We start from the raw sequence: 21,523 nt of genomic DNA, 5'->3' as shown, positions 1-21,523 counted from the left end.
CAACATAATAGCTTATTCAGTCTCCGCCCAAGAAACCATTACCCTGTGTAAAAACATTGCCTGTCAACAGTTTACTTTGATGCAGAGCAAAGAACGGGACACTGGTTTGATTCTTCACAAATCTTAGCTTGGCCACCAAGCAATATTACCTTCCAACTCCACCATCCTGAGAAATTTCTTACTTTCCCACCATGTCAAACCTTTGGAATTAATACTGCAAATCAACAAACGAATTTTTAGAATTAGACATATAGAACGATGAGATATAATTGAGAAGCCAGTACTTCACCTTTTTGGTCAAATGAATTCTGACAGGGTGCCAAGACAATTCAATGGAGAAAGAATCGTCTTTCAACATATGGTGCTAGGACAACTGGACTGCCACCGGCAAGAGAATGAAAGTAGACTCCTTCCTCACACCATATACAGAAATTAACTTTAAGGATCATAAACCTAATTGTAAGAGTTAAAACCATAAGACTCAAGAGAAAACAAACCTGCAACTACCTTCATGACCTTGGATTAGGCAATAATTTTTAGGTACGACACCAAAAGCACAAGTAACAAAAGAAAAACATAAATTGGACTTCATCAAAATTAAGACTTTTTATGCTTCAACAGACACCATCAAGAAAACGTAAGGACAACCCACCAAATGGGAGAAATGTTTGCAAATCCTGTATCTGAAGGACTTGTATCCAGACTGTATAAAAAATTCTTATAACTCAATAATTTAAAAACATGAATAACACAATTTAAAAATGGGCAGCTCTTTCCCAGCTGGAACCATGGAGGGTGCAGAAGAGAAGAAAAAGAAGGTTCCTGCTGTGCCAGAAACCCTTAAGAAAAAGCAAAAGAATTTTGCAGAGCTTAAGATCAAGTGCCTGAGAAAGAAGTTTGCCCAAAAGATGCTTCGAAAGGCAAGGAGGAAGCTTATCTATGAAGAAGCTAATCACTATTACAAGGAATACAGGCGGGTGTACAGAACAGAAATCCGAATGGCTAGGATGGCAAGAAAAGCCGGCAACTTCTATGTACCTGCAGAACCCAAGTTGGCATTTGTCATCAGGATCAGAGGTGTCAATGGTGTGAGCCCAAAGGTTCGAAAAGTGTTGCAGCTTCTTAGCCTCCATCAGATCTTCAGTGGCACCTATATGAAGCTCAATGGCATCTTTATGAATTCTCAGAATGTTAATGAACATGCTGAGAATTGTGGAGCCGTTCATCGCGGGGGGGCACCCAAACCTGAAGTCAGTAAGTGAGCTGACCTACAAGCGTGGTTATGGCAAACTCAACAGAAGCGAAGTGCCCTGACAGGTGACGCCTTGGTGGCTCCGTCTCTCGGCAAGTATGGTACCATCTGCAGGAAGGATCTGATTCATGAGATCTATACCATTGGAAAACATTTCAAAGAAGCAGGCAACTTGCTGTGGTCCTTTAAATTGTCTTCTCCACGAAGCAGAATGAAGAAAAAGACCGCCCATTTGGTAGAAGGTGGAGATGCTGGCAACAGGGAAGACCAGATCAACAGGCTTATTAGAAGGATGAACTAAAGTATCTGCCAGGATTATTTTTGTAATCTGGTCAGTTAATAAACAGTGACTGCTTTCAAATTGGAAAATAAAAATAAAAATAAATTAAAATGGGCAAAGGATCTGAATAGACCTTTCTCCAAAAAATGGCTAATAACCTCATGAAAACGTGCTCAGTGTCATTATCCGTCAGGGAAACGCCAGTCAAACCACAGTGAGATGGCACTTCACATCCCGTCAAAAAGTAGATAATCACAGGGGCTTCCCTGGTGGCGCAGTGGTTGAGAGTCCGCCTGCCGATGCAGGGGACACGGGTTCGTGCCCCGGTCCGGGAGGATCCCACATGCCGCGGAGCGGCTGGGCCCGTGAGCCATGGCCGCTGAGCTTGCGCGTCCGGAGCCTGTGCTCCGCAACGGGAGAGGGCACAACAGTGAGAGGCCCGCGTACCGCAAAAAAAAAAAAAAAAAAAGTAGATAATCACAACTGTAGTGGAGAAAATGGAACCCACATACATTGCAGGTGGCAATGTAGAATGTTGCGTCTACTGTGGGAAACACTCTGGCAGTTCTTCAAAAGGTTAAATGTAGAGTTACCATAGGATGCAGCAATTCTAATCCTAAGAATATACCTGAGAGAAATAAAAACATACGTCCACACAAAAACCTGTACACAGATGTTTATGGCAGCATTATTCATAATAGCCAAAAAATGGAAACAACCCACATGTCCATCAGCTGATGAATGGATAAATAAAATGTGGTATATCCACGTAATGTAATATTATTTGACAATGAAAAGGAATGAACTTTTCCTATATAGCACTGATACATACTGTAAACTGGAGGAACCTTGAAAACATTATGTTAAGTGAAAAGAGCCAGTCACAAAAGGCCACATATTGTATAATTTCATTTACATGAAATATCCGGAATGGGCAAATCTAGAAAGATAGGAAAGAGACTAGCGATTGACCGGGGAATTTCCTGGCGGTCCAGTGGTCAGGACTCTGCGCTTTCACTGCCAGGGCCCGGGTTTCATCCCTGGTTGGGGAACTAAGATCCCGCAAACCACGCGGCGTGGCCAAACAACAACAACAAAAATGATTAGTGATTGACTAGGGGTGGGAGGTGGGGGGAAAATGGAAAGTGACTACTAGTGGGTGTGAAATTTCCTTTTTGGGTTGATGAAAATGAAAAATTGATTGTGATGATGGTTGCACAACCCCGTGAATACACTAAAGCCCATTGAATTGTATACTTTAAATGAGTGAATGATATTTCTATAAAGCTGTTAAAAAAGAAAATAAAAGTATACCGCGTGAGAATGTTTAAACAATGGAAAGATACTACTTAATTTTTAAACGGTATTCCGCTTTACTCAAATGTGAAGGATGAGTGTTTTGCCAGGATTTCCGTTTTTTGATGTTGAAGTTGCCTTTACTAGGATGGAGTCAGATCCTCTTTGTGTTCATCTGAGAGCACTCAGGGCTTGGTCCCAAGTTCTCTGCTTTGTTACTTTAGTGTGATTCTTTTTTTTTTTTTTAACATCTTTATTGCAGTATAATTGCTTTACAATGGTGTTAGTTGCTGCTTTATATCCAAGTGAATCAGCTGTACATATACATATGTCCCCATGTCTTGCGTCTCCCTCCCGCCCTCCCTATCCCACCCCTCTAGGTGGTCACAAAGCACCGAGCTGATCTCCCTGTGCTATGCGGCTGCTTCCCACTAGCTATCTATTTTACGTTTGGTAGTGTATATATGTCCATGCCACTCTCTCGCTTTGTCACAGCTTACCCTTCCCCCTCCCCATATCCTCAAGTCCATTCTCTAGTAGGTCTGTGTCTTTATTCCCGTCTTACCCCTAGGTTCTTCATGACCTTTTTTTTTTTTTTCCTTAGGAGAACAGTATGGAGGTTCCTTAAAAAACTAAAAATAGAACTACCATACGACCCAGCAATCCCATTACTGGGCATATACCCTGAGAAAACCATAATTCAAAAAGATTCATGTACCAAAATGTTCATTGCAGCTCTGTTTACAATAGCCAGGATATGGAAGCAACCTAAGTGTCCATCATCAGATGAATGGATAAAGAAGATGTGGCACATATATACAATGGAATATTACTCAGCCATAAAAAGAAACAAAATTGAGATATTTGTAATGAGGTGGATGGACCTAGAGTCTGTCATACAGAGTGAAGTAAGTCAGAAAGACAAAAAAAATACCATATGCTAACACATATATATGGAATCTAGTGCGATTCTTCTAATCCTTTGTTTCCCATTAATTCCTGAGTCTGCTATGACTTAACCTCATACACTGGGTTGGATGTTTTTAAGTCTAGAGTCCTATTCACTGTGAGACGAAACCAGGGCTTTAAGGAAGATTTTGCGATTCTTAGAATGACAAGAGTTCAAATAAGGACAGTGGAATCAAAGCAGAATAACAAGTAGCCAGCAAGTCCTGCTCTACTAGGTGAAGTACTCCTAAGAAGGGGGCAATTTAAATACTAGCTGGATTTCAGAGTTGTCCACTTCAAACTGAGATTTCCAGAGCTCCTGAAGCACGAGGACTTCCCTTAAAGTTAGGTAGAAATAGAATGTGAAAGTTTAAGATCAAGACCTTTTAGGATCTAGATTTTTATTTGAGTTCTTCCTTGTTAATTGCACAAAACTTCAACATAATCAAATATATCGAGTTGAATGATATTCTAGTTACTAAAATGGGATTTTTAGTTACTAAAGAGTAAAACTGTCCTGCCATTTTGAGGTAGCAAAGTCTGTAACACCTGATACATCTGTTGATGTCTTTGTCAACACCTTCTCATACCCAGATTTCCAGGTAGATCAACAATTTCTGGATTACAGAAATTTACATAATTGAAAAGAAAAGAAAAAGTAGAGGGGAGAAGTCAAAAGCATCCAGCTGAGATAAAAGATAAATAGGGAATGGAAAACAAAGGAAATAAAGAATAAAGAGACAAGTTTAGGGAAAAAATAGCAACAGAATAGCAAAGGGTAAGCAGTGGAGTAGAAACTGAGAGAATCACATTCTAGGACCAGCTCTGCTATTAGTAAATTGTGTTGTCTTGGGCAAATCACTCTCCTTCCCTTCTTCCAGCTTTACTGGCCCATATAATTAGATACTTGTCTTCCTTTGGGTCAAATGACTAAGTATGAGTTCTAAGCATAAAACAATGAGATTTGTTTTCCTTTGCAGTTTATAAAACCAGTCTCCTTACTCTATAATTGGGCTATTTTATGAAAACACTCTGAAAAAAAAATAATACTTAAAAAAAAGTAAATTTGCCAGTCACTGACAGGTTCTATTCTCGTGATGGCTTCCTGAGCCCAGTCACTGAAATTTATCTTTCACTTTCAGGTTCCTGCATGACCTCATGCCGATTCAGCAACACATAGCAATGGTAAGAACTCCCTCCTACCAGTCTCCTAAACGAGAAGAGTTTTGATAACCAGTAACCTTAGAGACATAACTGTAATGTATAATCCAGGTCATTTCCCCTGGGCTCTTTCTGTGCCCTTCTGCAGCACTTCATCTTTAAAAAAAAAAAAGGCCCTTTAGGAACTTTTTTTTAAATAAATTTATTTATTTATTTATTTACTTTTTTGGGCTGCGTTGGTTGCTGTACGCGGGCTTTTCTCTGGTTGTGGCGAGCAGGGGCTACTCTTCCTTGCGGTGCGTGGGCTTCTCATTGGGTGGCTTCTCTTGTTGCAGAGCACAGGCTGTAGGCACACGGGCTTCAGTAGTTGTGGTGGTCGGGCTCAGTAGTTGTGGCTCGCAGGCTCAGTAGCTGTGGCGCACAGGCTTAGTTGCTCCACGGCATGTGGAATCTTCCCAGACCAGGGCTTGAACCTGTGTCTCTTGCATTGGCAGGTGGATTCTTAACCACTGCGCCACCAGGGAAGCCCCCTCTCTAGGAACTTTAAAGATTTCTTTATAATGTGGTTATGGCATTTGAAATCATCTCAAATGTAAATTGAACAGCAATACAGTACTACTTTGGGAAAATCTGAATCTTAGACTATTTTAACAGAAATGCAGTTAATTATTACTTTCATATATGCACGGAGACTTCAACGAGTTGTTGATGTCTGACTTTCTTTAATAAATGGATCATTTGTAATGAACCTGATTTTAAAGCAAATGAATACTCAAGTGCTTTAAAAAGTTGGTCTAGATTATATTTGAGGTAAATAACAAGTTAAGAGCACATAGTGGGACTTCCCTATGAAAAGAAGACTGTCTTTTGGGGTCAAAAGCAAACCATGACAGTGTTTCACAGTGTAGTTTCCCAGTAGCGCTGGCAGGGTGGGGTGCACTTGGAGCACTCAGTAAGTCCCAGTGTATAGCCTGCATCTCCTCCTACGTGTGTACTCACCAGAAGGCAGTCTCTCCCTGCCGGGCCTTTCCCTAATGGATTTCCATTTCTATCCATCGGGGACTTAGATGCCGCCTAGCAATTAGTCCTAATCAGGCAGCAGGAGTTTCCTAAGGGGACTGCCAGCTAGCCTAATTGCTGGCAGCTGTGGGGCTGCTCAGCGCGCAGCTGCGGGGCACGGGCTGTTAACCCCCAGTGTCCCGGGCTCCACAAAGATGCTGGACCTAGCAAAATTCCTGCTGTGTGTGGCATGTGTTGGGATCAATGGCTTATCTTTATTTTGGAAAACTGTGCCGAGAAGCTTGGAGTACTTTATCTCCAAAGATACTTTAGGATAAGGAGTGAACTATACAACCCTGCTCTATAGCAGAAATTCATAGAGGAACTGAAACAGGATTAAAAAAAAAAAGCTCTATCATGGAAATTCTCAAAAATTCACGGAAGTGGAATAGTATAATAAGCCCATACATCCATCAAACAATTCTCTACATACTGCCATTCTTTTTAATCTATTCCCCACCTCTGTTTGTTTTGTTTTTTTTTTTCTTTTTTACCGGAGTATTTTAAAGCAACTCTCAGACTTCATTTCACTTATAAGTGCTTTAGTGTATGATTCTAATATAAATATATATATTTAAGTGTAACCACAAAACTGTTACTACCCTCAACAAAATAGCTAATAATTCCTTAATATCACCCAGTATCTAGGCAGGCTCCTATTTCCACAGCGCGTCAAAACTGCGTTTGGGTTTGTATGAATCAAGGATCTAGTCGAGGTAGTTGTGACTGAGGCAACCATTTGCTGGAGAGAGTTTCATGCTCTACGTTCGGCAGATTGTACCCTCAAGGTGTTCTTTTATGTGTTCCCCATATTTTCTGTAAATCCACAGGAAAATCTAGAAGCTTCATGAGAATTAGGTTTGGGTTTTTTTCCAAGAATATTTTATAAGTGGTGCTATGAACTTTCTTTTGCGTCTTACTCAGGAGGCACAAATGTCTAACTGTCCAGTTTCAGTGATGTTAAAATTGATCAGTGAGTTCAAATGTTGTCAATCTGATGCATCCGTTACAAAGTTCCCCCATTAACTTTACCTGATAGTTTTAGCAGACATTTATAATCGTTGCCTAGAATGATTGTTTCATAAGGGGTTACTAAGTGGTAGCATTCTAATGTTTTCATTCCTTTGGCATGTATTAGCCATGATCCTTGTAGAAAAGAATTTCCCCCTCGTGTTTGTAAAGGCAAGATAAATACTTGATTCCCTTCCTTTTTTTTTTTTTTAAAAAAATATTTATTTATTCGGCTGTGCCGGGTCTTAGTCGCAGAATGCGGGATCTCCATTGTCCTGAGTGGGATCTTTAGTTGTGGCATGCGGGCTTTTAGTTGCAGCACTCGGGATCTAGTTCCCTGATCAGGAATCGAACCGAGGCTCCCTGCATTGGGAGCGCAGAGTCTTAACTGCTGGACCACCAGGGAAGTCCCTGACTCCTTTCCTTTATATCACATTGATTCCCGAAGCCACCTCATAATGTAACTATGAAAAAAAATTTTTGAGTATTATTATGAACTCATGGATTTTTATATGTATGATGTGTTTCAATCCAATGTAGTCCTAGCTTTTTTAATGCTAAAATTATCCCAGATTTAATCAGTGGTGCTTTTCAAATTTATTCTGTAACCTTTTGACTTGTCTTTATTAGTGTTTGAAATTTTTCTGCCCTATGCCTGGAATAACAGTTTTCCAAGGAGCCCTGGTTTCTCTTAGTAAACTGGGCATGATGGGTGTTCCTTGCTAATGGATTCTCGTTGCTTGTAGTCCAACGCACTATGTTTAAAGCAACAGAGTGAACCTGTATTAAATTCAGGTTTGTATTAGTCTCCTGCAGATGTTTATACATCTGTACTCATCTTAAACTTCCTCCTTCCTGTCCCCAAGGAACACGTGTCTAAAATAAGCTTTTGGTATCTCTAGTTCCAGGACAAACTGTCAATCCCCTCCTCACTCAGCTCCTTCTTCATCTAACCCCCCTATCGGTGAATCAGAGATGGCCACCATTGCTTCCCTGTCCCCTATCTTCTCTCCCAAACTAGACTGAAAGCTTTCTGAAAGCAAGAATGTTTTCTACTCATTTTGGAAGCTTCCATAATGCTGAGCACAGAGTAGGTTTTCAGTAAACTTTTGCACTGAACTGTGAATTGTCGCAGGTCCCAATCTGTGCCGCTAATTCCGTGGCAACATTCTTTTCTCTGCTCTACATCAATCTCTCATCCAGGGACCTTTTTTTTTTTTTTCCTCCAACACGAAAGAAGCATCATTCTACAGCCATTTTATAAAGATGGAATAAAATAAAACTCTGTAATTGATTCTGTTCCAAAGAAGCCATGCATTAAGGAAGAAAAACCGTGCCTTGAGGAGCTGTCGGCTTCATTACCTGCTCCGCAGCAAGCCACTTGGGAGGGCAGTCAGACTTTGCGGGAAGGTGCCAGTTAATGACCTCCACCCGCCCTGAAGCACACTCCAGCCCCACACCTCCACGGTGCTGACAGAAGCCACTGGGGGAAATCTTTGCTCAGTTCCTTGATATTTCAGAAACGGCATACCATTAACGATTTCTCATGTTTTCTAACTCCATATTTAAGGAAGATTATTTCATGGAGCCAAATAAGATGACCCCAAGATAAACCATCTGTATACCCAGATAGTCACTGGACACTAACTATGGATGTGCTGTGTGGGTCTTAGCAGTGGGGTGACCTCAGGAGGAGCAGGGAAAAATAGTACCCACTCCTCCACCCCAGAGAGGCTTGGACCCCCTAGATAGGAGCTCCAGAATTAACCCCCATTGCTATTTCTTCATTGAGTTTCTAATCACATGCTTCATCCATTGTACTGTGAATTTTTTTTCTAGCTTAATTAGTAGGTGGAGTCTTTATGTAATGTGGATATTGTATGCTAAGGACAGACAACCCAATTAGCTTAAGAAAAGAGGGAATTCATGGAGTCTCACAGTTGGGAGTCCAGGAGGAGCTCTGAACTCTGGCACAAGTGCATCCAGGGACCCAAGCAATTACGTCGAAACTTGTCAGCATTTACCTTTCTCTTCTTATTTCTGTTTGTCTTGGTTTGCTCCTTCTGGAGTTAGGTTTTCCTTATGTAGCCAAAAACATTGATGGCAACAGGAAACTTCAGAACCCACAGCTGAGGTATGTTTTTCTGTAGCTCCAAAGCTTAAAAGACTCTAATTAGCCGACTTGATTCAAATGTCTGAGGAATGATGGGACCAAAGAATGGGGGTCCTGAACAACTCAACCTATTACATATATCAACCCTTTCAGTATATATGTGACCTTTCTAAGCCTCAGTTTTCCCACCTGTACAATGGAATCATCATAATCATAATCATACCCATCGATTGTAATTAGATAATTCATGTAAAATGCTTAGCATACTTCCTGGCATATAACAACCCCTGTATTAATGTTGGCTCTTATTATTTTTTTAATCATTATATGCTTTTCCTAGATGGTCATCTTTTATTTATTTATTTATTTTAAAGTATTTATTTATGTGGCTGCATTGGGTCTTCGTTGCAGCGCACGGGCGGGCTCTAGAGCACGCAGGCTTAGTTGCCCCGCGGCATGTGGGATCTTAGTTCCCCGACCAGGGATCGAACCCGCGTGCACTGCATTGGAAGGCAGAGTCTTAACCACTGGACCACCGCGGAAGCCCCTAGATAGTCATCTTTTAATGTTATTTATGGTATCTCCCACTGAACGGAAGCTTAATTTCTTTTCTGTCCAAATCTAAAAATCTTTTCTTTATGGTTTGTGGGTGGTGTCATGCAGGAGCTAGCCTTCCCTGTACCCCCAAATTACAAAAATATCCTCCTGAACTTTCTTCTGGTATTTTTGTAATTTTCTTTTTAATGTTTAAATCTTTACTTCATGAACCTAATATAATGTTATATGTCACTTATACCTCAATTTTTTAAAAAGAGGAGGGAGGGACTTCCCTAGTGGTCCAGTGGCTAAGACTCTGAGCTCCCAATGCAGGGGGTCTGGGTTCAATCCCTGGTCAGGGAACTAGATGCCCCATGCCACAGCTAAGAGTTTGCATGTCGCTACTAAAAAGATTCTGCATGCCGCAACTAAAGATCCCGTGTGCCACGGCTAAGACCCGGCGCAGCCAAATAAGTAAATAAATATAAATTAAAAAAAATAAAAATAAAAAGAGGAGGGAAAAAAATTCTTCTTTTCACCACTAATTTGAAATTTCATCTTTATCTGTTGCTAAGTTCCTACTATGAACTGACTTGTTTCTAATTTATTCTGCTTGATTCTTTATTTCTTTCTACGCCAGTTTTAATTGTCGTAGTTTTATGGTAAATTATTATACTTAGGAGGGCAAGTCTCCCCTGCCATCGTTCTTCTTTTTGAAAATGTATTTGGCTGTTCCCCCACTCTCTGCTGTTCCAAATAAACTTTAGAATCAGCTTATAAAGACACAATTAAAAATTCATTTGGATTTTATTTAAAATTGCATTGAATTTATGGAACTATTTGGAAAGAATTAGTATCTTCATAATAACGAGTCTTACTGTCTAGACACCAAAATAAATCTCCATTTTTTCAGGTATTCTTCATGTTCTTGAGTAAGTTTAAGAGCGTTCCTTTACAGGAACATAAGTAACCTATTTACTGTTACGCTTATTCCTAAATACTTTGTGTTTTGTGTTTTTTGTGGGTTTTGTTTTTGTTTTGTTTTTGCTACTGAATAGAATTCTTTTCCATTAAATTTTCTAATTTATGTTATTATTGTCATGGCTATTAATGTTTGTGTTTCACTTATAATTGGTTATCCTACTGTGCTCTTTTTATCTGAAAGTCTTAGTTTTCAGTGGATTTTCTTAGGTTTTGTAAGTGGCCAATCATGTCGTCTGTCAATAATGATAAGGAGGCCACTCCCTTCTGTAAATTTCCTCCCCTCTCCTTGGTTTACCACATTGGTTGTGTCCTGCAGTGAAACCGTGGCAGTAGTTATGATACAGCATTTCTGTCTTGTTCCTGGCCCCATCTTTTCACCTTTAAGTACGGCATTTGTGTTTACTTCTTTATCAAAGTGAAGAAACTTTTTCTATTTCTAGGTTACTAAGTGTTTTTCAGGACTGGTTGTTGCAGCTATTGAAATACTTCTGTTTCTGCTTTTCTTTAATAATACAGTGAATTACACTGGTAGTAGATTTCACAATTTTATATCTCCCTGCATACTAATCTTTTTTATTTTTATTTTTCATTGAAGTAAAATTGACATACAATGTTGTATTAATTTCAGGTGTACAATATAGTGATTCAACATTTATATACATTACAAAGTGATCACCACGATAAGCTAGTTACTATGTGTCACCATTTAAAGTTGCTACAGTATTACTGACAACGTCCTTTCCTATTCTGTATGTTGCAGCCCCTATTTTGCCCATCCCTCCACTCCACTCCTCTCTGGCATCCACTAGTTTGTTCTCGGTATCTGTGATTCTGTTTCTGTTCTGTTTTGTTCATTTGTTTTATTTTATCTTTTTAGATTCCACATGTAAGTGAAATCATATGATACTTACTAATCTTTTAATTGATTGCTGGATTTGATTTCCTAATATTTTATTTGGCACTTTTGCATCTATGTTTATATTTTTCCTTTTTGTATCTTTGGTCAAATTCTTTTTAAATTAATTAATTTATTTATTTTTTACTTTATTGGGTCTTTGTTGCTGTGTGCAGGCTTTCTCTAGTTGCAGCGAGTAGGGGCTACTCTTCGTTGTGGTGCGTGAGCTTCTCGTTGCAGTAGCTTCTCTTGTTGCTGAGCATGGGCTCTAGGCATGCGGGCTTCAGTAGATGTGGCTCATAGGCTCTAGAGCACAGGCTCAGTAGCTGTGGCGCACGGGCTTAGTTGCTCCGCGGCACGTGGGATCTTCCCAGACCAGGGCTCGAACCCATGTCCCCTGCATTGGCAGGCGGATTCTTAACCACTGCGCCACCAGGGAAGTCCATGGCCAAATTTTTGATCAAGATTATGCTAGCCTTGTAGAATGAATTAAAATTCTTTCTGTTTGTTTTTTGTTTTTTTGCTACTATCTGGAACAGTTGAATAACAAAAAAAAATTATACTATCTATAAATAACTCTTTGGAAGATTTGATACAGTTTACCCATTATAACATGAAACTGACTTGGAGTATTTTGGGGAGATAAATCTGTGACCACATTTTCCATTTTTTTTAATACTTATTAGTTTATTCATGTTTCCCTAAAAATTTTGAAACAAGCATATCTATATTTTCAAATTTATTGATACAAAGTTGCAATAGATTTCTTTTCCTTATTTACTTGATCTTTTTTTTTTAAATATTTAATGTCTCTACTTGTCATTGCCTTGTCAAATTTTAATATTTCTAGCAGTTTTTGCTTTATGATTTTAAAGCTATGTTGCTCAGTTCATAAAGAATCATTATAGTTGTATCTTCTTAATGAATATCTTTTATTAATATATCTATTTTTAGCCCCATGAATGCTTTTGCAAGTCCTGCTTCTTTTGTTTTACCTTGTCTCTCCATCTCTGTATTTTCAGCCCTCTTGTGGAATTTTATTTTGGATGTGCTTCTTATAAAAAGCATGTAACTTTTGAAAATGCAATCTAGGATTTTTTGTATCTTAATAGAATTTAGTCTAATTAATTTTTTACTTAGCCTATTTAAATTTTTAATGATCCTTGATATGACTGGTCTGATTTTTAATATCTTCATGTTTTCTATTTCAGTATATGTCCTGTAAAATTTGAAAATTTTTAATGATCCTTGACGTGGCTGACCTAATTTTTAATATCTTCATGTTTTCTATTTATCTTGCTTTTTATAGTTTTGCATTTCCCCCCCCCCCCGCCTTTTGCTGCATTGATCTAATTTTCTTCATTCCCTTGCCCCCTCAGTTTAGTAATTCTACTTCATTTTGTTATTCTACTGGCTGTATTGGTTTAGCTTGTATTTGTAGTGAAAGAGAAAAACACTGTATACCAATAAGTACTTAACAAATTCTCTTAAGCAAAATGATGACTACAATGGCAGTAGCATTAACAAAACTATCTAAATCTTCTAAATCCACGTCACTTGTCTGACATCATCTAAAACAAAGTTCCTAATTTTAAGGTTCTCCAAATTGACTTCCTCCTTTTGATTCTCTTGCTGCCCACTTATTTGAACTCTGCTGCCTTTCTTAATGCCTCTTCCCGCACATTGCCCGTGACGTTCTATATTTGGCTGCTGTTCTTAGAAATGGAATTCTCTTGTCATCTGTCTTATCACTTAGCTTCCTCCATTGCTGACACAGTCTCTATTCACTCAAACTTAAAAGTGGAAAGCATAAGTAGTTTCAAAAATTCATTCATTTGGGACTACCCTGGTGGTGCAGTGGTTAAGAATCCGCCTGCCAATGCAGGGGACACAGGTTCGACCCCTAGCCTGGGAAGATCCCACAAGCTGTGGAGCAACTAAGCCTGTGTGCCACAACTACTGAGCCTGCGCTCTAGAGCCCTCAAGCCACAACTGCTGAGCCCATGTGCCACAACAACTGAGCCCATGCACCACAACTACTGAGCCCACGTGCTGCAGCTACTGAGGCCCGCGTGCCTAGAGCCCGTGCTCCACAACAAGAGAAGCCACCACGAGAAGCCTGCGCACCTCAGTGAAGAGTAACTCCTGCTCACCACAACTAGAGAAAGCCAGCCCACGGCAACGAAGACCCAACACAGCCAAAAAAAATAGAGTAAATAGAAATTTTAAAAAAAAAATGTGGGGGCTTCCCTGGTGGCGCAGTGGTTGAGAGTCCACCTGCCAATGCAGGGGACATGGGTTCGTGCCCCGGTCCGGGAGGATCGTGCATGCCGCGGAGTGGCTGGGCCCGTGAGCCATGGCCGCTGGGCCTGCACGTCCAGAGCCTGTGCTCCGCAACGGGAGAGGCCACAACGGTGAGAGGCCCGCGTACAGCAAAAAAAATAAAAAAATTTGGACTTCCTCGGTGGCGCAGTGGTTAAGGATCCGCCTGCCAATGCAGGGGACATAGGTTCAATTTCTAGTCCAGGAAGATCCCACATGCCATGGAGCAACTAAGCTTGTGCTCCACAAGTACTGAGCCTGAGCTCTAGAGCCCACGTGCCACAACTACTGAAGCCTACGTGCCTAGAGCACGTGCTCTGCAACAAGAGAAGCCACCGCAATGAGAAGCCCGCAAACCGCAACGAAGAGCAGCCCCCGCTCGCTGCAACTAGAGAAAGCCTGCACACAGGAACGAAGACCCAACGCAGCCAAAAATAAAATTCATTCATTCAACTAATACTGAATTTAAGTACAACAGTAAACAGATGAAGGTGGGGTGGGCAGTAAACAGATAATAGCAAATACATAAACAAATAGGTATATAATACAAGGTCAGATGGTAACAAGTGCTATGAGGAAAGAAGAGAGAGATGATAGGTGATGATGAAATTGCTGTTTTAGGTAAGGTGGTTAGGGAAGGCATCTCTGAGGAGATGACATTTCAGCAGAACAGACATTCTGGAAGAGGCAAAACTCTGGTGACCATAAAAAGATCAGTACTTGCCAGGGATTTGGGAAGAGAGAGGGAAGGATGAATACACAGAACAACGGGGATTTTTAGGGCAGTGAAACTATTCTGTATGATACTGCAATGGTGGATACGTGTCATTATACGTTTGTCCAAGCTCATAGAATGCACATCACAAAGAGTGAACCTAATGTAAACTACGGACTGAACCTAATGTGAACTACGGACTTCAGTTAAAACTTAACTGTAGACTTTGGTTATATATTAATAATTATAAATCTTGGCTCATCAATTATAGCAAAAATAGAAAAAAGAAAAGGAAGCGGGAAGTATTATGCATCTTCTGTTAGGTTCAGAACCAGCAAAAGCAAGCTCACTCAGGGACTTCCCTGGTTTTCCAGTGGCTAAGACTCCACATTCCCAGTGCAGGGTGCCCAGGTTTAATCCCTGGTCAGGGAACTAGATCCCACATGCATGCCACAACTAAGAAGTCCTCATGCTGCCATGAAGATCCTACATACCACAAGTAAGACCCAGCGCAGCCTAGATAAATAAATATTTTTTTAAAAAAGGAAAAAAAAGCAAGCTGACTCAGGTAAACGTGGAAAAGACTGGAGAACTGCCCCAACCAATGCTTAGAACTTCGCGAGAGCTGAGCAGAAAGAGGAGGTGCCATTACTCCAGTCTGACTTGGTGGTTTATCCTCTGGCCTCTTTTAAAGATCAGCTTCAGATCCTTCAAATCATTGCCTAAACAAGGCCACTTTTTTGTTGTTGTTTTTTGTTTCTAAAAGCAACCTCTTAGAAATCAAGATCTTCCACGCAGGCCAACACCTTCATCTGTAATTCACATGTGCTGTCCCAGGCCTTGGAGTGGCACCTGAGACTCAGATATCCTACTCTTTATGGAGAAAGTGATCACTCATGATAGGCAGGCCAGGCTCTTACTTGCCTTACTTTTTGGTAGTTTATCACAAATAAACATCCCCCAAATATCCTGCTGATGTCAAATCTGAAAACATTATAGATATAGTGGCTTTGGGGCTGTATTAGTTTTTCAAAGACTATAAATTACTTACAATTCCAGGGTCTAAATGAAATGGATTTGTTACATCACTGCATAAAAAATAAATTCATGATATTTATTCCTTTAGGTTTAACATATCAAGCCATACAAGCAGAGCACATTTGAAATGAATTGTAATTTATTATTCCCACTGTTTGAAAAACACATTCTTGCTACACATAGTCTTTGCTTGAGGTCTCTGTGCACGCACACACTATCAGGTCTTTACTTTGGGATTCCCATAATGCTTCCGGGGATGAGGCTGTGGGCTCTTGCTGTGACTGAACCAGCTGGTTTCTAAAGGCCAGTGGGCGGGTTAGGCCGTGTGCAGTAGCACAAATTACCTTGATTAAGAGTCTTTATAAATTAATAGGAAAAACACTAAAACTCAATCGAAAAATGAGCCTAGTGTGTAAACAGACAATTCTCAGAAAGTACACAAATCACTTAAAAAATCATTAAGAATGATCAGCCTAACTGGCTATCCAGCAATGCAAGTCAAAATACTATGGAACATCATTTTTAGTCAATTAAAGATAATCATCAGTATTGGGGAGAGTGAAATTAAATTTTTAAGCACTATAGTAGAAGGGAAAGTCAGTACAAATGTGAACAGCAGTTTGGAAATCCATTTTTAGATTCTTAAAATCCATATCCTTTGATCTGGAAATTCCCCTTCTCAGACTATCTCCAAAAAATTTCTTTAATTATAGAAAATCATATATAAAAATGATCAAGTTATTATTTATAATAGCAAATATAATTTAAAAAACATTATTTAAAAATAAAAATTGGATAAATAAGTTAAAATATATTCATATAATCAATATTATGCAACCATTTAAAGTGATGTTTTTTAGCTATTTTGCCTTTTTTTTTTTTTTTTTGCCATACGCTGGCCTCTCACTTTTGTGGCCTCCCCCGTTGCGGAGCACAGGCTCTGGACGCGCAGGCTCAGCGGCCATGGCTCACGGGCCCAGCCGCTCCGCGGCATGTGGGATCTTCCCGGACCGGGGCACGAATCCGTGTCCCCTGCATCGGCAGGCGGACTCTCAACCACTGCGCCACCAGGGAAGCCCTAGCTATGTTGCTTTTGATGGTCCTCCAGGTTTCTGCCGTCTGCCTGACACCTAGGGTAGTCTTCTCTAAATGTACCATAATAAATGTAGCCTATTTCCTATTGGAGACATTTAGGTTATTTCCAAGTTATTTTACTTTTTAAAAAAGTTTTTTTTTATGTGGACCATTTGTTTTTAAGTCTTTATTGAATTTGTTAAAATATTGCTTCTGTTTGTTGTTGTTTTTTTTTCTGCCAGGAAGCATGTGGGATCTTAGCTTCCCAAGCAGGGATCAAACCCACACCCCCTGCATTGGAAGGCAAAGTCTTAACCCCTGGACCACCAGGGAAGTCCCTTTTTTCCATTTTAGACAGCACTCAAGCAATAATTTATGTGAACGTTCAGATGCACACCACAGACCAAGAAACATTTTTAAAGATGTCTTCAAAAGCAGATCTACTCTTGGGCTCCCATGCAGAGCTGCTGGGTCTCTGAGCCAGTCCCACAAGCTTGGCAAGAGCCCCAGCCTCCATCGCTCCTTCCAGACCCAGAAGAAATGTTCACAGTCACTCTTATGATCACAACTCCCAGGACCTCATGTTTGTATCAAAACGTCATGTTTATCTTCCCTAAAGTCTCCACAAGCAAATCTGGAAACTGCTCAGGGACACGTGTACTTGCTCCTGGGAGGAGAACTAAATCCCTCCGAGGTGTTTGCGGGCGACTGTGCCACAAGCGACAAGGAGGAAACACTGAGTTTTTGTCTAGGAAGGAATTGATGGATTCCGGAGCGTAGTTGAAGATGCAAAGGGAAATAGACAGGCAAATGAGGTTGCCTGAGGGGATCCCTGGGCAAGACACCATATTAATACCCTCGTACCCATTTATGCGTTTTTCGGTTGGTTTGTTTCTTGTGCTATAGCCAAATGTTCTGCCCCGCCCTCGACCAGCGACGCTAACCTGAACTGGAGGCCCAGGGAAAGATGCAGCTTAAAGCTGTGAGGTGTTGTTTTGTTGTGCTTTGATTTGACAGAAGAACCAACGTTACAGCAGGAGCCTAAAGTGGCAGCTCCTTGGTTTAGGACTCGGGTTGCAAGTAAGAAAAACCAGCTCAACTAGGGACAGGCTGGGGTCTGAGTGTACTTACCAGTTTAGAGGCAATAAGGGGAATGAAGGGTTAGCCTGAAGAGAACTAGCTTCCTTTTGCATCTCTTTTGAGTCCATTACAGGCTCTCCCAGGCAGTGGAGAGGGGAGCCTCTTCTGGGAAAGGGTGCTCAGTGAGCTAGGGGTTCAGCAGACTGAGTCACCCACATTCCCCACATGGCCCTGTTCAAGTACAGGATGCTAGTCTCTCCTGATCGGAGTCCTGACGCTCACGTGGTAACAGCACTTGGCCCATTGTAGGTCGGTAATGATAGGACAGGAGCAGAGGCTGCAGAGACCTGGCAGCTCCAGTTGCAGTTATTGGAGCTCACACTCAGAACTGTGAGACATTCCCTGGTTCTTTGAAAATGCCTTAAGCCAAAATTTAAGACTTTGAGTTTATAGTCTGTTTCTTTTTTGTCCCCAGTGTATTTAAAAGCACCCGTACAAGGCTGCAGGGTTTGGCCATCTCGTTACTGTAGATTGTTCCAAGGCTGTGGCCATTCATTCCCCCAAAGCCTTGCCTTCAATGGATGTGTCCTTCCAATCAACCACAAAGTGCTCATGGAAATAACAGTTTTGCCACTGATGCTGTGAGTGCTGGAGCTCCACCCTGAACACTAAATGCCTTCTCCCTGTCCTCAGACCCACTCAGATCAGACAACAAACCTTGGGCCCCGTTTTGCCAAAAGCCTGGTGCCTCCCACCACTCCTGGTACCGGTACTGTAAGGGTCAGGGTTTCAGTTACCAAAACCAAACGCAACACGGAATCCGCCCCGGCTGATTCAAGCAGAAAAAAACCAGAAGCAGGAAAGGATTTACTGCAAGCATCAGGAGACTCACAGACTCATTGTGAGGCCGGAGGAACAGATCCGAGGCTGAGCTTCCAAAGCAGCTCTCAAAGCCACACCCACCCGCCAGCCAAGGCCTCTACTGAGAGTCAAACGTGGGAAACTCGACTCCCCTCCTAACAGGCAGGCGGAACCACTTCCAGCACAGATGCCACGTCCGCATCTGGGACTCACTGTCAGCACTGCGACTGTACCATCACCAGCCTCAGCGAAGCAAATCCCCACACAGAGCCTATTTTATCTACCGGTCACAGTTAAGTCAAAGCCTAGCATAGGTGCCCCTGGAGGGTACAGCCTAGGAACTCTGTCCCTATCCTCAACACGGAGACTAGGAACTTGAGTTCCGACTCTGGGGAGGAGAGGCACGTTTCATAGGGTGGAAATTTATCCAACTGTAGGAAGACATTCGAAGACTGATGGGCAGGCCCACAAATACCACTAACCAGGACAGACCTGGCTCACTTCAGTAGCTCATGTCAGCAGCTCACATCAGCACTGCTGGGCTCCAGTTACACCCAGGTTGTATTGTCCTTCGGAAGACAGTACGCTGTGGGGAGTCCCTCAAGGGTCCTGCTTCTCCGCAGCAGTGCACTGCGAGGCAAGTGCTTGACCGCTCTGTCTGAGAGAGGTCACCTGTACAAGAGAAATCTGAATTAGATCTGAATTAGATCATCTCCACAGGGCCAGAGTTCTACTATCGGACACTTCTCTTAATGTAAATCCATGATACCGTACTGTCATTGTGAATGGAAGGGACAGCAAGCCACTATATTAGCACCTGCCACTGTCCCTGGAACTGTGCGATTTGTCCAAAGCAGGCATGGATCTTTCCCTCTAGAAGTTTGCTCAAGGATCAACAATAATTACCAGGTAGGAACACTCAGGAAATGCATTGTACAAAGATGTAAGGAGATGAACCAGTTCATCGTGAATATCACCTTAACAGAGAATTTAGTGATGGGACTTGCGTGTTGAGAGGAAATACTGTTTTCCCCCCAGGTAATGGGGCATCCCAGGTCTTATGAATGACAGAGGAGCAACCTGGAGCGCTGAGGCAGCCGCTTTCCTGGAGATGTCGTCACGGTTAGGATTCCAGCTGGAGGCATGTGCAAATGCACCAGGATAACGTTACTTCTGGGAAGCGTGAAAGGGGTGAGGGAGATGAATGCAAGAACGCACAGAGGCAAGGGAAGTTAAAGGGCAAAGGCCATTTTGGGGAATAACCGGAGCCACTGAGCCTTTACCTGAAAGGCATTGGAGAATTCCACCTGCAGATACCAGTCAAAGCCGTGGACCCTAAAACTGACCCGGGCTACTTCAGTACACTTACAGATTCCCAGTGACGTGAATGTTCATACGTGATGGCTCCAACCTGCACTTCTAAAAGTTCTAATTAATCTCACTAGAGAAAAGCTGGCAAGCACTCTGGGACAAATGAGAATCACAGCCTCCTTGCAATGGCTGTGTGCCAGCTCATCTGGGATCCTGCAATGATTTGCCCTCACTGTCTCAGCTCCATAAAGGGGCTAATAATTAGCATTTGGAAGCTAAGTCACACTTCGCCATTGGATGCCATTTGCTGATTGTTAATTAATTAATTAATTGATTAGCAGTTCTGCTAGCACTGGCTAGTAAAGACTGTCAAGGCGCTCTCCCGCTGCCCCCGCACACACCCTGGGAAGAGAATTTCCGTAACCTCCTTGAAAGCCAGGCTGCATCTTGGATGTGTGTGTGTGTGTGTGTGTGTGTGTGTGTGTGTGTGTCTGTGTGTGTGTGTGTGTGTGTGTCTGTGTGTCTGTGTGTGTGTGTGTGTCTGTGTGTGTGTGTGTGTCTGTGTGTCTGTGTGTGTGTGTGTGTGTCTGTGTGTCTGTGTGTGTGTCTGTGTGGCTTGCACAGTGCTCTGCACACAGAAAACACCTGCAGGGTAAATGGATGGCTATGTGGATGAATAGATAGATAGATACATGAAAATCTATACTTCCTAGTTTTCTCCCATGTTTTAAACTTTAGCTTGAAAGAGAACTTAATATCACCCAACCTGATTTCATTTTAAGACTAAGGAAACGAGAATATAAACATGATCTCAGCTATTAAGAACACAGACTAACCTATATGGGAAAAGAATCTGAAAAAGAATAGATACATGTATATGTATAATTGAATCACCTTGCTGTACACCTGAAATTAATACAACATTGTACATCGACTATATTCCAATATAAAATAAAAATTAAAAAAAAAAAAGAACACAGTCTAGACCATAAATTCAGTCTTTTTCCAGTAGAGAAAGGTGTATGGTCTCCCTACCTTGAGCCCCTGCACAATGCCGTGTAGACCCTTTGCCTCACCCAGGCTGGACATACTGACACTCCTACAGGAAGTGATTGGAAAATGAACCAGAATAAGGGAGTGGCTGGGGGTGTGGGAAGATCATTCACAGAGGAGTCCCCTGGCTTGTGGGCAGCACTGACCACGAAGAAAGGGGAGACTTGCAACGTTCTGAAGAATTCTACAAACTTTCTATGTAACTGCAATGTAGAAATGAGAATGGCCCCATCACAAGACCTGCCATGCAACTGCCCCTGCCCTTGAGAGCTATTTCAGACTGTTTTCAGACCATTTCAGAGTCTAGTTTTAGAATTCAGTATCATCGCAGATTATTTAAAACCTATGATGGAATTAATTTTAAGATGACTCTTCTTCAATGAAAAAAAAAAGTTAAAATCAAATTAGCTGATTCAGGTTTCCTGGAAGATACAAAGATTTAAAATTTTAAACTGTTGACCAAAATGAGGGAATGAGGCCTGGGAACATTTATCTTCGCTTTCCATGAGGCACAGATAATAACCCCCTAGATT

The 21,523-nt window shown here is 41.5% G+C and overlaps 1 pseudogene across 1 annotated transcript; it reads left to right on the top strand.

The window, feature by feature from the left end:
- The first annotated feature begins 779 nt into the window (after window positions 1-779).
- Window positions 780-2,247, top strand: LOC307191541 (large ribosomal subunit protein uL30-like; annotated as a pseudogene). Its single transcript has one exon. The product of its transcript is annotated as a large ribosomal subunit protein uL30-like (transcript).
- The last annotated feature ends 19,276 nt before the right edge of the window (window positions 2,248-21,523 follow it).

This window comes from Stenella coeruleoalba (assembly GCF_951394435.1).
Source record: "Stenella coeruleoalba genome assembly, chromosome: 9".
Taxonomy (NCBI): domain Eukaryota; kingdom Metazoa; phylum Chordata; class Mammalia; order Artiodactyla; family Delphinidae; genus Stenella; species Stenella coeruleoalba.
This window is presented reverse-complemented; position numbering and strand designations above follow the sequence as displayed.